The sequence below is a fragment of the Anabrus simplex genome, chromosome 3 (genome assembly GCF_040414725.1).
Source record: "Anabrus simplex isolate iqAnaSimp1 chromosome 3, ASM4041472v1, whole genome shotgun sequence".
NCBI lineage: Eukaryota > Metazoa > Arthropoda > Insecta > Orthoptera > Tettigoniidae > Anabrus > Anabrus simplex.
The window spans coordinates 181,991,534-182,004,310 of NC_090267.1; the positions used below are offsets into that span (position 1 = coordinate 181,991,534).

Here is a 12,777-nt window from a genome sequence, read left to right on the forward strand (position 1 = left end):
ATTATCCATGTATCTGTTACATTGCAAATAATTATTCACAAATCGCACATTGGACAAACCATTCCAGACGAAGCAATGGGATAGGATAAATAACTATTAAAGATTTTTAAACGCATTCATCCCCGCACAATTTGAAATTTCAAATGTTTTTTGTTTTGTTTACAGATCGCCTATTGCAAGGTAAATCCTTTCTCTTCATACTTTATGTGAAAAATAGTACCTGTTAATTAGCAATGATACAAAAAATAATATACGAAACTCAATTGGAATACTCAAGAGATCATGCAGCTGTATTGGAGCAAGAATTTGCCTTGGTTCGCGATTCATTCAACTGGCGAATTAAGAATGTATGAAGGTACTTCGTTTTCTGAAGAACTACTTGTATTTTGAAAATAATCAAACCTCCAAATTTATAACGTTCATTCATCTAATGCTAGGTGTAGTAGCAGTGTAGTTCCATTTTTAAAAAAAGTGAAGTTAGTCCCGTTATCTGGGCAGATATTGACACTCTGGAAAAGTACTGGCGAGTTCATTAAAAGTCCCTTAGTTCATATCTCTTCTGAAGTTCCACATTACAGTAGCTTAGCCACGATCTCACGAGTCTCGTTCCATCCTTAAAAGTGAATCAGCTACATAATGTGACCTTCACCAGCATCAACTAATGGATTTAGTGAGTCCTGAGAACATGGCTGAAAGCACGTATATTTCACATGATGCAACAGATAGCTTATGACTGACAAAAGTGTTTTAAGTCACGTCACTCGCGAGTACAAAGCACTACCTCATAGATTATTCCGGCATTTTTACGTTGCACGCAACATACTTTGTGTTAGGCACGTAAATCAGCGAATGATGTGGGTAGATTTGGCAGTTGGAGGAATTAGGACGAGAATTGTCTCAGTGTATTCACCATGTGGGGGTGCAAATGAGGATGAAGTTGACAAGTTTTATCAAGCATTGAGTGACATCGTATTGAGGATCAACAGCAAGGATAGGATAGTGCTAATGGGAGATTTCAATGCGAGAGTTAGAAATAGAACTGAACGATACGAAAGTAGTGTAATATTGGTAAATGTGGGGAAGATATGGAAGCTAATGGGAATGGGAAGCGTTTGCTGGACTTCTGTGCTAGTATGGGTTTATCAGTTACGAATACATTCTTCAAGCATAAGGCTACACATGGGAGGCTAGGGGTACCAGATCCATAACAGACTATGTCTTAACCGACTTCGAATTCAGGAAATCTGTTAGGAATGTACGGGGTTTTCGGGGATTTTTTTCGATGATACAGACCACTATATCATCTGTAGTGAACGAAGTATCTCTAGGCCTAGGATAGAGAAAGTGAAATCTGTCTGCAAACGAATAAGGGCAGAAAATCTCCAGGACGAGGAAATTAGATGGAAGTACATGGATATGATTAGTGAGAAGTTTCGAACAGTAGACAGCAAGCAGGTTCAGGATATAAAAAGAGAATAGGTGTCATGCAGGGATTCTGTAGTAGAAACAGCAAGGGAATGCCTAGGAACGACTGTGTGTAAAGATGGGAAAAGCCGAACATCTTGGTGGAATGATGAAGTGAGAGCAGCTTGTAAACGTAAAAAGAAGGCTTATCAGAAATGGCTCCAAACAAGTGCCAATGCAGAAAGGGAATTGTACGTAGATGAATGAAACAGAGCGAAACAAATAGTTGTTGAATCCAGAAAGAAGTCATGGGAAGTTTTTGTAATAACCTGGAAAGGGTAGGTCAATAATAAATAATCTTAGGAAGGGAAGGAAATGAACAGTGCTTTGGGTAATTCAGGTGAACTCAATAGATTCCAGGGAATCACTGGACAGGTGGTGGGAATATTTTGAAAATATTCTCAACGTAAAAGGAAATCTTCCTGGTGGTGTCGCGAACAACCAAGCTAATGGGAAGGAGGAAAATGATGTTGGTGAAATTACGCTTAAGGAAGTGGAAAGGATGGTAAATCCATTGTCATAAAGCACCAGGAAAGATGATATCAGACACGAAATGGTGAAGTATAGTGGGAAGGTACGGATGAAATGGCTTCATAGAGTAATAAGATTAGCATGGAGTGTTGGTAAGATACCTTCAGATTGGACAAAAGCAGTAACTGCTCCTATCTATAAGCAAAGGAACAGGAAGAATTGCAACAACTATCGAGGTATCTCACTGATTAGTATACCATGGAAAGTATTCACTGGCATCTGGGAAGGGGGGTGCGATCAGTGGTTGAGAGGAAGTTGGATGAAAACCAGTGTGGTTTCAGACCACAGCGGGGCTGTCAGGACCAGATTTTCAGTATGCGCCAGGTAAATGTAAAACGTTACGAGAGGAATAGACAGTTGTTTTTATGTTTCGTAGATCTAGAGAAAGCATATGACAGCGTACCGAGGGAAAAGTTGTTCGCCATACTGGGGGACTATGGAATTATGTGTAGATTAGAATATTAAAATCAATCAAAGGCATTTATGTTGACAACTGGGCTGCAGTGAGAATTGATGGTAGAATGAGCTCTTGGTTCAGGGTACTTACAAGGGTTAGATAAGGCTGTAATCTTTCACCTTTGCTGTTCATAGTTTACATGGATCATATGCTGAAATGTATAAAGTGGCAGGGAGGGATTCAGGTAGGTGGAAATGTAGTAAGCAGTTTGGCCTATGCTGATAACCTAGTCTTAATGGCAGATTGTGTCGAAAGCCTGCAGTCTAATATCTTGGAAATTGAAACAGGTGCAATGAGTATGGTATAAAAATTAGCCTTTCGAAGACGAAACTGATGTCAGTAGGTAAGAAATTCAATAGAATTGAATGTCAGATTGATGATACAAAGCTGGAATAGGTAGATAATTTTAAGTATTTAGGTCGTGTGTTCTCCCAGGATGGTAATATAGCAAGTGAGATTGAATCAAGGTGTAGTAAAGCTAATGCAGTGGACTCGCAGTTACGATCAACAGTATTCTGTAAGAAGGAAGTCAGCACCCGGACGAAACTATCTTTTCATCGGTCTGTTTTCAGAACAACTTTGTTTTACGGGAGCGAAAGCTAGGTGGACTCAGGATAGGTATCTTATTCGTAATATAGAAGTAACATACATGAAAGCAGCAAGAATGATTGCTGGTGCAAACAGGTGGGAAAATGGCAGGAGGTTACTGGAATGAGGAGATAAACGCTAAGTGCCGGGAAAGCATGTCCAGTCTTAATCGTCGTAAAGCGCAGAAAAGCAGACTATTTCGTTCACATCTTCGAAATGACAAACACAGCCCGATACAACTGATCATAGAAGAGCAGCGTAATGTGTGCACAGAAGATAATCCTGGCTGCGGAACCTCCGACACTGGCTCGACATTCTACGATACGCCAACTTCGATGTGAGAAACACAAACTAGAAAGAAAAACCTCCAAGATGGTCGCCAACCTTCTGAGAAGATGGTGCAGAAAAACTGGCATAGTGGCTAGTTTTCTGTATTAGAGTAGTTCGCGGAACGATTGTCTCAGGGCAAAAATATATCCTCGAGTAGGCGACTCAGACGCTACACCATCGTCGCTTCTGTATTCATTAGAACAATAACCTATTTCTAAGCACCATGACCAGCTACGATGGTGTGCATAGTTTAGTTCTCTGTTAGAGTGCCGTATATTTCGTTATCATACATGATATCTCCTTGTTTTGACTGTAAAGAAATTTCAGTCGCTACAAGTGCTCCATTACAAAAGTAGGCCTCGCCTATTAATATTTTTCCTTATTTACTCATGCATATGAGAGAGCTATATACAATTATACATTTTCTAATTTTTGATACATTCAGATTAAACGTAGGCAACAGACTGTACATATTTTATATTTGTCAATCAGTGCTAGAAAGTGTCAGTCACCTGATTCCAAAAATTCCGAGTTCAAACCCGATAAAGGCAGTCTGATTTTTAAAAGATAGAAGTAGGTAAGTCCATTTGTCTCTCCGTTTGTGTTCAGAGTTTACCCGAAAAAATAATTATAAAAGCTCGGCAATAATTCACCCAATGGAATTCTGGTTTCCTTGACACCTGGTAGAGTGCAACGGAACGTCGAAACAAGTACGCAGGCAGCCTAAATACCAACATATCAAAACGTCTTCACACAGTAGCAGAGGCTATACGATTGATTACCATCATAATTTATGCAGAGCAATGTAAAAACGTGACTCCTTCACTGATAGTTTATTATACAACGTGTCCAAAGTATTGTTTCCGAATTTGTAGAAAATTGACTATTTAATTCCATATTCTTCAGATATAGTGTGAAGTGCCAGCCCTGTCGTAGTTCCTCTTCGGCATTTCCTGGAAGGAACTAGTGAGTCAACTGTCCGAGGGCATGGCCGGCCTCTCCCTGTCAATAAGGATTATAGCAGTCACCGGTAATACCAACGAGCTAGACTGCCTGCTGTGTTCCCATTCGTGGTTGAACAGAATTGTGTTTGTGAGTAAACAAAGTGTAAACACTGTCGCCTGGTTCCCCCGTGCATTTTCCAGAACGGTAAACGAGAAACTTCCCTCTCCAAGCCATATCGCGAATAATCCGGTACTCATTACCCAACCTATAAAAAGGAGGCCAGCCGCGGGTTGAACTGTCACTATTTCCTTCGGTATCATACAGCCTCATTTTTTAAAAAACGAAGTGCAATCTATTTTCAAATGTCATGGTAACATTGAGGATTTATTGGAGTCTCATAATAACAAATGCTTCTTCTGAACAGAAATTTTTCAATTAAATAAGGGTTGTCATCGAACTTCAGTGGTACAAGAACGAGTGAATTCTCTTGTCATTATTTCTACTGAATATGACATCTCGCAAAGAAAAAGAACCTTTCGAAATAATCAATCATTTCATTGCAAAAAAGGTAAGGTAACAACTTTTAAAGTGATGTTAGTTTTAGATTTTAACAAGTTCTTTTCTGTTTTGTAGTGCTGGGAATGATATTTTAATGAAAATTTCATCAAATATTCCTCTAAATATGTTCTAGTTCCCTGTAAATAATCGTATATCCGAGACTAAAAGTTTAAGGACAGAAATCATGTTCATGAAATATGCAGGTGTCCTTAAACTTTTGGTAGGACCAATATATTACTTACCCATGTTAATATCATGTAATACTGAACCGTTTTTCTCTGAAAAATGATTTTATAATATTTGTCTTCGTTAGTGGTTTTATTAAAATTTGAGAGTGAAATTAAATACTTGATAGGAGGTATTTGTCAAAGGGGAGCCCAGAACTGCCTATGGGCCCATATAGGGTTTAATCCGGCACTGCACAAATCACAGTTCCGACATCTCAGTGTCTCCGAGAACAGTAAAAGTAGTAACTGGAAAATCAACCAGCAAGCTCCCCCTTCTGACACATTTTTCCAGATCCTGGTGGGGTCTGAGGTAGTTTCCCCGCATGTGGACTTCTTTGCCCTGCTTTACGGCCGGATATCCTTACCAACGTCAATTATATCTGGAGGGAAGTAGTCACTACTGCGAGTTTCTGTGGTGGTTGGTAGTGTAGCATGACCGGGCGAGTTGGCCGTGCGGTTAGGAGCGCGCGGCTGTAAGCTTGCATCCGGAAGATAGTGTGTTCGAATCTCACTGTCGGCAGCCCTGAAGATGGTTTTGTGGTTTCACATTTTCATACCAGGCAAATGTTGGGGTTGTACCTTAAGGCCACGGCCGCTTCCTTCCCGCTCCCAGGCCTTTCCTATCCCATCGTCGCCATAAGACCTATCTGTGTCGGTGCGACGTAAAGCAACTAGCCAAAAAATAGTGTAGCATGTGTACGAGAGAAGTATACTGGGACATACACAAACACCCAGTCCCCGAATCTAAGGCTACGTTCTACAGCTCATCCTAGGTAACATCTGAGCCAGTGGTCTATAAGGCCAGATGCCCTTCATGACGCACCTTTCTCAGGTGGAAATTCCAAAAAGGGTTTCTAACAGGATTCGAACCTCGGCCATTCAGATGGAAAGCAATCAGCTACGCCACTGCGCTAATCACGCTCCTAAAAACCAGTAACATCATTACTGTATTATTACTTGGCACGTTCCTCTTCCTAAATGCTATACCCCACTTTGGAATGTCCTATAGTGCTATTTGCAACGTGCTGGTTTGGCCCGCATGGCACCGCTATGTGGCCCATACAAACCGTATACCACCTACCAAAGTGTGTTTGTAGAACGAAGACGGGATTACGACGTTAACGTTACCAGACATCGCAACTTATGAACATGGAGTGGCGTTGATGGCACCAAAACTAATGCTAGACTCCTCTCCTTTATTTCCCTATCTAAATTTCATTGCTATAAATTTGGTATTAGATTTTTAATCTAGGAGTATTTCATTTCCTGCAGAACACTTTGGGAGGAGAAAGCACAAGTCATTCATATCACACCTGTTCAATGACGGACATGCCCTGTTCTGAGATAACCTAAAGTGATCTTAGGCCACGTTGAAAATGAAAATCTACAGCCTGTTTCCAGTCATTCGACCGGGTCAGGAATGAAATGAATGAAACACCCATCTAGCGGCGAGGATAGGAACTGTACCGGCTGCCGAAGCCTGTCGCACTCGTCTATTGGCTTTACATCGCACCGACACAGATAGCTCTTATGGCGACGATGCGGCAAGAAAGACCTAGGAAGGGGAAGGAAGCGGCCGTGTTCTTAAGGTACAGCCCCACCATTTGCATGGTGTGAAAATGGGAAACCACGGAAAACCATCTTCAGGGCTGCCGACAGTGGAATTCGAACCCACTATCTCCCGGATGCGAGCTCACAGCTACGCGCTCCTAACCGCAACTCGCCCGGTTAATGATTAATGAACGATATATGAAATGAAATGATATTGGAGAGTGTTGTTGGAATGAAATATGACAGGTAAAAACCTGTCCCGCCTCCGCTTTGTTCAGCACAAATCTCACATGGAGTGACCGGGATTTGAACCACGGAACCCAGCGGTGAGGGGCCGGCGCGTTGTAAGGCCTCGTTATCGCATGTTAAATTCGTGTTGACTGACCACTTTTATACAACCGAAAAGAAACAAAATGACTATATTAAAACCCTAAAACTCATTTCCATTTGTTACTTTGTGTACAGACCCGACCAATTTAGAACCCTAGACAGAGGTTTCACACACACACACACACACACACACACACACACACACACACACACACATCCCGTATCTGTTGAAGCGAAATGCGCTATAGGTACTTGTCAAGGCCAAGGCCTTTCTATTTCCTACCCTATTTCCCCAATTAATCACAAATATACATCAGAGCATGTACAACATTCAGCCTGAATTCATACAAGCACGAAGTACTCGATATTGTCGAACTCGAAGTCGCAGCCGTTGAACTACTGTTCCCAGGATAGCAAGTTCGATCCCGGTTCAGGTCAGCGACATCTAAGGTATTTAAATGTGACATTTCTATGTCGTTGGCTTCCAGTACGTTGAAGAAATTCTGCGTGACAAATTTCTGGTACCCTTGGCTACCGTCGAAGCTTAACAGGCAGCAGGGCCTACAGACAGTAAACATAGCATTATTATTATTATTATTATTATTATTATTATTATTATTAAATGCTAGGTCCTATGTCTGAGACAGCCAAACATTTCCAAGAAAATGATGCAGCCTGGTTTCTCACATGGAAAAGGGTTATCCGAATTATTCGTCGTTTGATATAGGCCTATGCTAGTATTCATTGTGTTTCTTTGTTACTAAGCAATTTTTAATAATGTATCTAACCAAACTTTGCTATATAACTTGTTCTGTTAAAAGAGAGGTGCTGCGAAATAAGAAAGTGTCCTCGGTATTGTATTATACCGGTGTGTTAAATGTTCTACATGCACTGAAAATAAAGCCACAGGAACAACCTGTTTATACAAGAGTATTATTTTTGGCATCTAAGTTTTAAGACCTCAAGTTGCTACCTACACAGTCTTGTACAGATGTTTCAGTCCGAAATATAAATCTTTTTTATTTTTTTTATTTTTCTAGGCGAAATTTACTACTGTGATCAATACAAATTGTTAAATAGTTTATCTAATTATAACTACTTTTAATAAGATGCTCCTTTTGGCTTCAGAATAATATCAAATTTTGGGCACTTTACGCTAAAACAGGCCTGTTGTTGACTATATCCTCAATTCCCTAAATGAAACCTCGTAAACTTCTATAATTAAATTCGTGACGAACTTAAAGGAAGCTTGCGAATTCATAAAACAAATGTGTACAAGTGGGGTTTCAAGTCAATACTGTCATGATGCGCTGCGAGCTGAGGAATGCTTCTTTGCCACTGCACTCGCTTCGAGGCATCTTTCCAACTCCTGGTGTAAAGAAAATAAAACTACGGTGGGTATACAGCTCCCCCTCATCACAGGTTGTACTTGGCATGAGTTACACCTCCTGGAACCGGTCAAGGTTACGAATTAAAGAAGTCAAGGTACTCCGACATCCATCCTGCATTAAGAATTCCATCCACATCTCACTCCGTGTTTTTATTTCACCGCCTATCTGAAGCGCATAGATAACGTCATACCAAGCCTGAGGTTACCTCATACTCTACGCTTTCCGGATCACAAGACGTGAACATTATTCTCATTTTAATTATTAGGCCAATTTTAATTTCCTTCCACTGAATTTCACTAAACAACTATCTTGGGTATGCGTGAGAAATTGTTAAGTTATTCTTTTCTTTTTCTGATGTAATAATTTATTAAATCCCAGATACAAAGGTTCAAGGCCACACAGACAATTAGTAATATAATGCTGCAGAAGTTCCAAATGACTGCGTAGGAGGGGAAATTTTAAAACATTCTTGCTCCTACTTTGTTTTTTCTGTAAGCAAAGTCATCCCCATACAGGCCATGAAGGCCCTTGGAGGAGTGGAAGGTAAAGGCTTCCACCATTGTTAACCTCGGCACGTGATGGGGTAGAGTGGTTAGCTCTACGCCCGGCCGCCTTTGCCCCAAGGAATTAACCTGGTACTCATTTTTGGTGTAGGCTGAGTGAACCTCAGGGCCGTATGCACCTCCGGAAGCGGATATCTCGTTTTTTTAAATTTTACGACTTTCTGACGGGCATTCGAACCCACGTCCTTCCGAGCGAACCGAGCACGCCTTTACTGCCTCGGCCAGGCAGCTCCTTGTTTTTTTTTTCTGTGTCATTTCTTATTGCCAGCATTTTGCTTTCTGTAACATGCCAAATTTTTTATCCTTGACTCCCCTGAAAAACGTAAATTAAACACATTTCTAGCTTTCGAGAAAAATGACACGGTTTTTATTGGTTATATGTATTTTACTATGCCTTTGCTAGCAGGACCTGCGTTTACAGTGGACTATGTCTTCTGGGATAGGCAAGAGTTTTGTTACTTTCATTGATCTGTCTGTCTTATCCTTTGTTTTGACAATATGAAAGTGACTGAGGTATGAACGATGCTAGTAATGCCATTCCTTATCCAGCCAGTCCCTGTTATGAATGGTATGAAAATGTTGCTCGCATGGTCGGTTGGTGCTTGTATTTCAGTGGGACCGACAGACTGATATGTAATAGCAACTCCTGGCTCGGTGAGGAAAACAAGAGGAAACTACCTCACTTCTCATTTCCGAAGTACGCCTCTTCAGTGATGCCTAGGTCATTTTTGACAGTCCCTGAAAATGGTTTTCCGTGGTTTCCCATTTTCACACCAGGCAAATGCTGGGGCTGTACCTTAATCAAGGCCACGGCCGCTTCCTTCCCACTCCTAGCCCTTCCTTGTCCCATCGTCGCCATAAGACCTATCTGTGTCGGTGCGACGTAAAGCAGCTAGCAAAAAAAAAAAAAAAAAAAAAAAAAAAAAAATTGACAGTTGATGATGGAGCTGTTGAGGATCCAACCAGCCTTAGGGCTGAGGAATGAACATACATACATGTATTTTACTAGATTTTATCATTAACTGACGTCATATTTGATTAAAGAATCATGATAAAGCACATGTTGGTAATACAACAGTTTTAACCATTCTACAAATTGTAGACATGTTTTGCAGCGAAAATGCCATGCGCTTTTGTTTGTATTTGCTTGATTTGAGTTTTCTTTCTTTAGAAATAATTTGTGGTTAAATGCAGTTTGGAGCCAACGGGTTTCACCAGCAGTAAGTTGTCAAGACGGAAAAGACAAAAGAATGTTAGGAATGTGGCCAGTTTTCTGTTGGTATTTTAAGCGCATTTTCGACGACACTTAATTCCTAGTGCATAATATCTGCAAGTGTTTATTTTGATAAATTTTTTTAGGTCATAACAGCTCGCGTATTTCCAGAGATTTTAGACCATACAAATCCGAGCCCTACTTATTTCTGTAGATGTTATCAGGCGACAAGGCGTCAATTTTGCCTCACAGGAACTTCCTAAACACGCCGGAAGTAATCAAGGCGGACTTTTGCATTTAAGCACTGCACATGGCATCATCCTTAGCCAGCGTCGAACCCGTTACCTTTAGAGGCAGGACAGCGACTAACCGGTCGAGCTACCAAGATCGGAATTCTTAATTTTTAAAGTGATCAGTTTTACTTCAAACATACAGAACAAACGATGAAGAAAGTTTAACATTATGCATTTTAATGAAACGATCCGGAGTAACTCAGATGCACGTACAGTCATGCAAAGAAAGAGTGACTCAGGTGGTAAAGCACTGCTCTTTGGACCTGAGTTGGAGGGTTCGATCCCCGTTCAATCCGATGGCACTTGAAGGTGCTCGAATACGCCAGCCGCGTGTCGGCAGATTTACCGACAGGTTAAAAATGACATTCCGGAGTCTCTGTCTCTCCCAAAAGTTTAGGCTAGTTAGTGGGACGTAAAACCAATAACGTCACTGGTCTGGGCTATTGCTAAAAATAATCTTATGACAATGTGGATTATTGAACACAATTAACGTAATAGCCCTAAATTTCATTCTGCTGAAATATTTGAAAGGGGACGAAAATCAACAAGGGCGTTTGTTTGTCATTTTAAATAATGTATCAGATAACTGGTTTGGCCATTGAAATGAGCATAATATAGTAACAAATATATCATCTTCCTCACCAGTAAATAGAAATATATGAAAATAATTAGTGTACGGCTCCTTGATCACCGATTCAGAGGTTCCCAGGTTCTACTCCCAAGGCCGACCGGGGATTTTAGCGACTGGTTAATTCCTCTAGCTCGGCGGCAAGGCGTTCCTCCCTACACAGATAATGTATTCGGTTACACGCAAGAAGTTACACTACAAACCACCGAAGAAACACGCAATAGTGAATACATCCCTCCACACGGAGTTGGCATCAGGAAAAATAATCCGACCGTAAAACCGAGCTTTTATCAAAACATAGTGTCGACCCGAAGTAGTTGGGAAAAGGCCAGGAAGAAGAAATAGTACATTACGAAGGAATAAACTAACCAAATCCGAACAAACGGGGACAATAATGGCGTATGGCTTTTAGTGCCGGATTGTGTCCGAGGACTTCAGCTCGCCAGGTGCACGTCTTTTGATTTCACGCCTATAGGCGACCGGCGCGTCGAGATCAGGATGAAATGATGAAGACACATACACCCAGTCCCCGTGGCAGGGGAATTAACCAATCATGGTTAAAATTCCCGACCCTATCGGGAATCGAACCCGGGACCCCTGGGGAACAATAATCATGACAATGTATTAACTTCGACTTTAAGAAGCCTCAACTAAATCCATCGACGAAGGTACAACTAATGTCATGCAATGTTTATACCTCTAGACGTTATGACACAAAGCAGTAACTTAAAACGAAGAAAAAGAAGACACCCATAACTCACAACTTGACCGCTTACACTCGCGGATGTTTTGGTCGTATGTTGGAGTGTTTTGGATGAGTCTTCCCGGCAACAGAGAATTACAACAGCACTTCGTACCAGCCGGTGCCAAGAGTAATTGAAAAACACACCGTGAATGTTACTCACTTTCACAATATTTAATCAACATTGAACAACAGTGTTCGACATGCCATTTGTTTTTACCTCTCACAAACCTTAGTGAATGACCAACAAATCAATTCCAGAATTTCGAGACCGTAATACACTACTCGCTTCATCATTTCACGGTGCGGTTTCATTCTGCTTCCATGAACTCTCTGAAACGGTGCTTTAATGAATACAAAACAATAGTCTGAACATCCCAGACAACAGGGCAACAGTTTAAATCTCAAGGTGTTACTTACAGTGTATTCTACAGATTAGAAGTGGTAACGTCGTCTTGCAGGTAGTAAATCCCACAAAAATAAAGAAAACGAATTTTTCGTTAAACTGAGGTAATAAAATAGAATATAAACAAACACGGCACTTTCAAACGTCAAACAAAACTAACCCCACACAACACGATCCGTTCAGCACGCAGGCCGAACTAACTCTGCTACGGCAGGCGACCCAAGCTCCGCACAGCGCAATTTCTCCATCAGTGTCGCTATGCTCGATACGGGGCGCTGCATTCTAAACGTTTACGATCCATCAAGTTAGGTACACGGCCCCACCATAAGCATTACTTTGAATGCGTTCAAAACAATAGGCCCTTCTTCATCACTTTACTCTCCTCAACGCCCATTATGCATTAAAGAGACTACGAGGGAAGAGATGGATGAAGAGCTTTTTAAATAACACACAATCGAGTTGCAAGTTAAAGGACTGAAGTTGAATTTCAAAAAGCCACCTCATTTCAGTGTTACGGAGAGAGAGAGAGAAAGAGAGAGAAAACGTTAGCGGAACGACAG

The 12,777-nt window shown here is 41.1% G+C and overlaps 1 protein-coding gene across 1 annotated transcript in view; it reads right to left on the reverse strand.

Moving 5' to 3' along the window:
- The window catches only part of LOC136866122 (guanine nucleotide exchange factor for Rab-3A), a 674,264-nt gene extending 661,856 nt beyond the window's left edge, over positions 1-12,408 (reverse strand). The window contains exon 1 of the mRNA XM_067142812.2: positions 12,232-12,408. The gene's annotated coding sequence lies outside the window, so the exon portion shown is untranslated. The remainder of the gene's footprint in view (positions 1-12,231) is intronic.
- Positions 12,409-12,777: the final 369 nt, after the last annotated feature.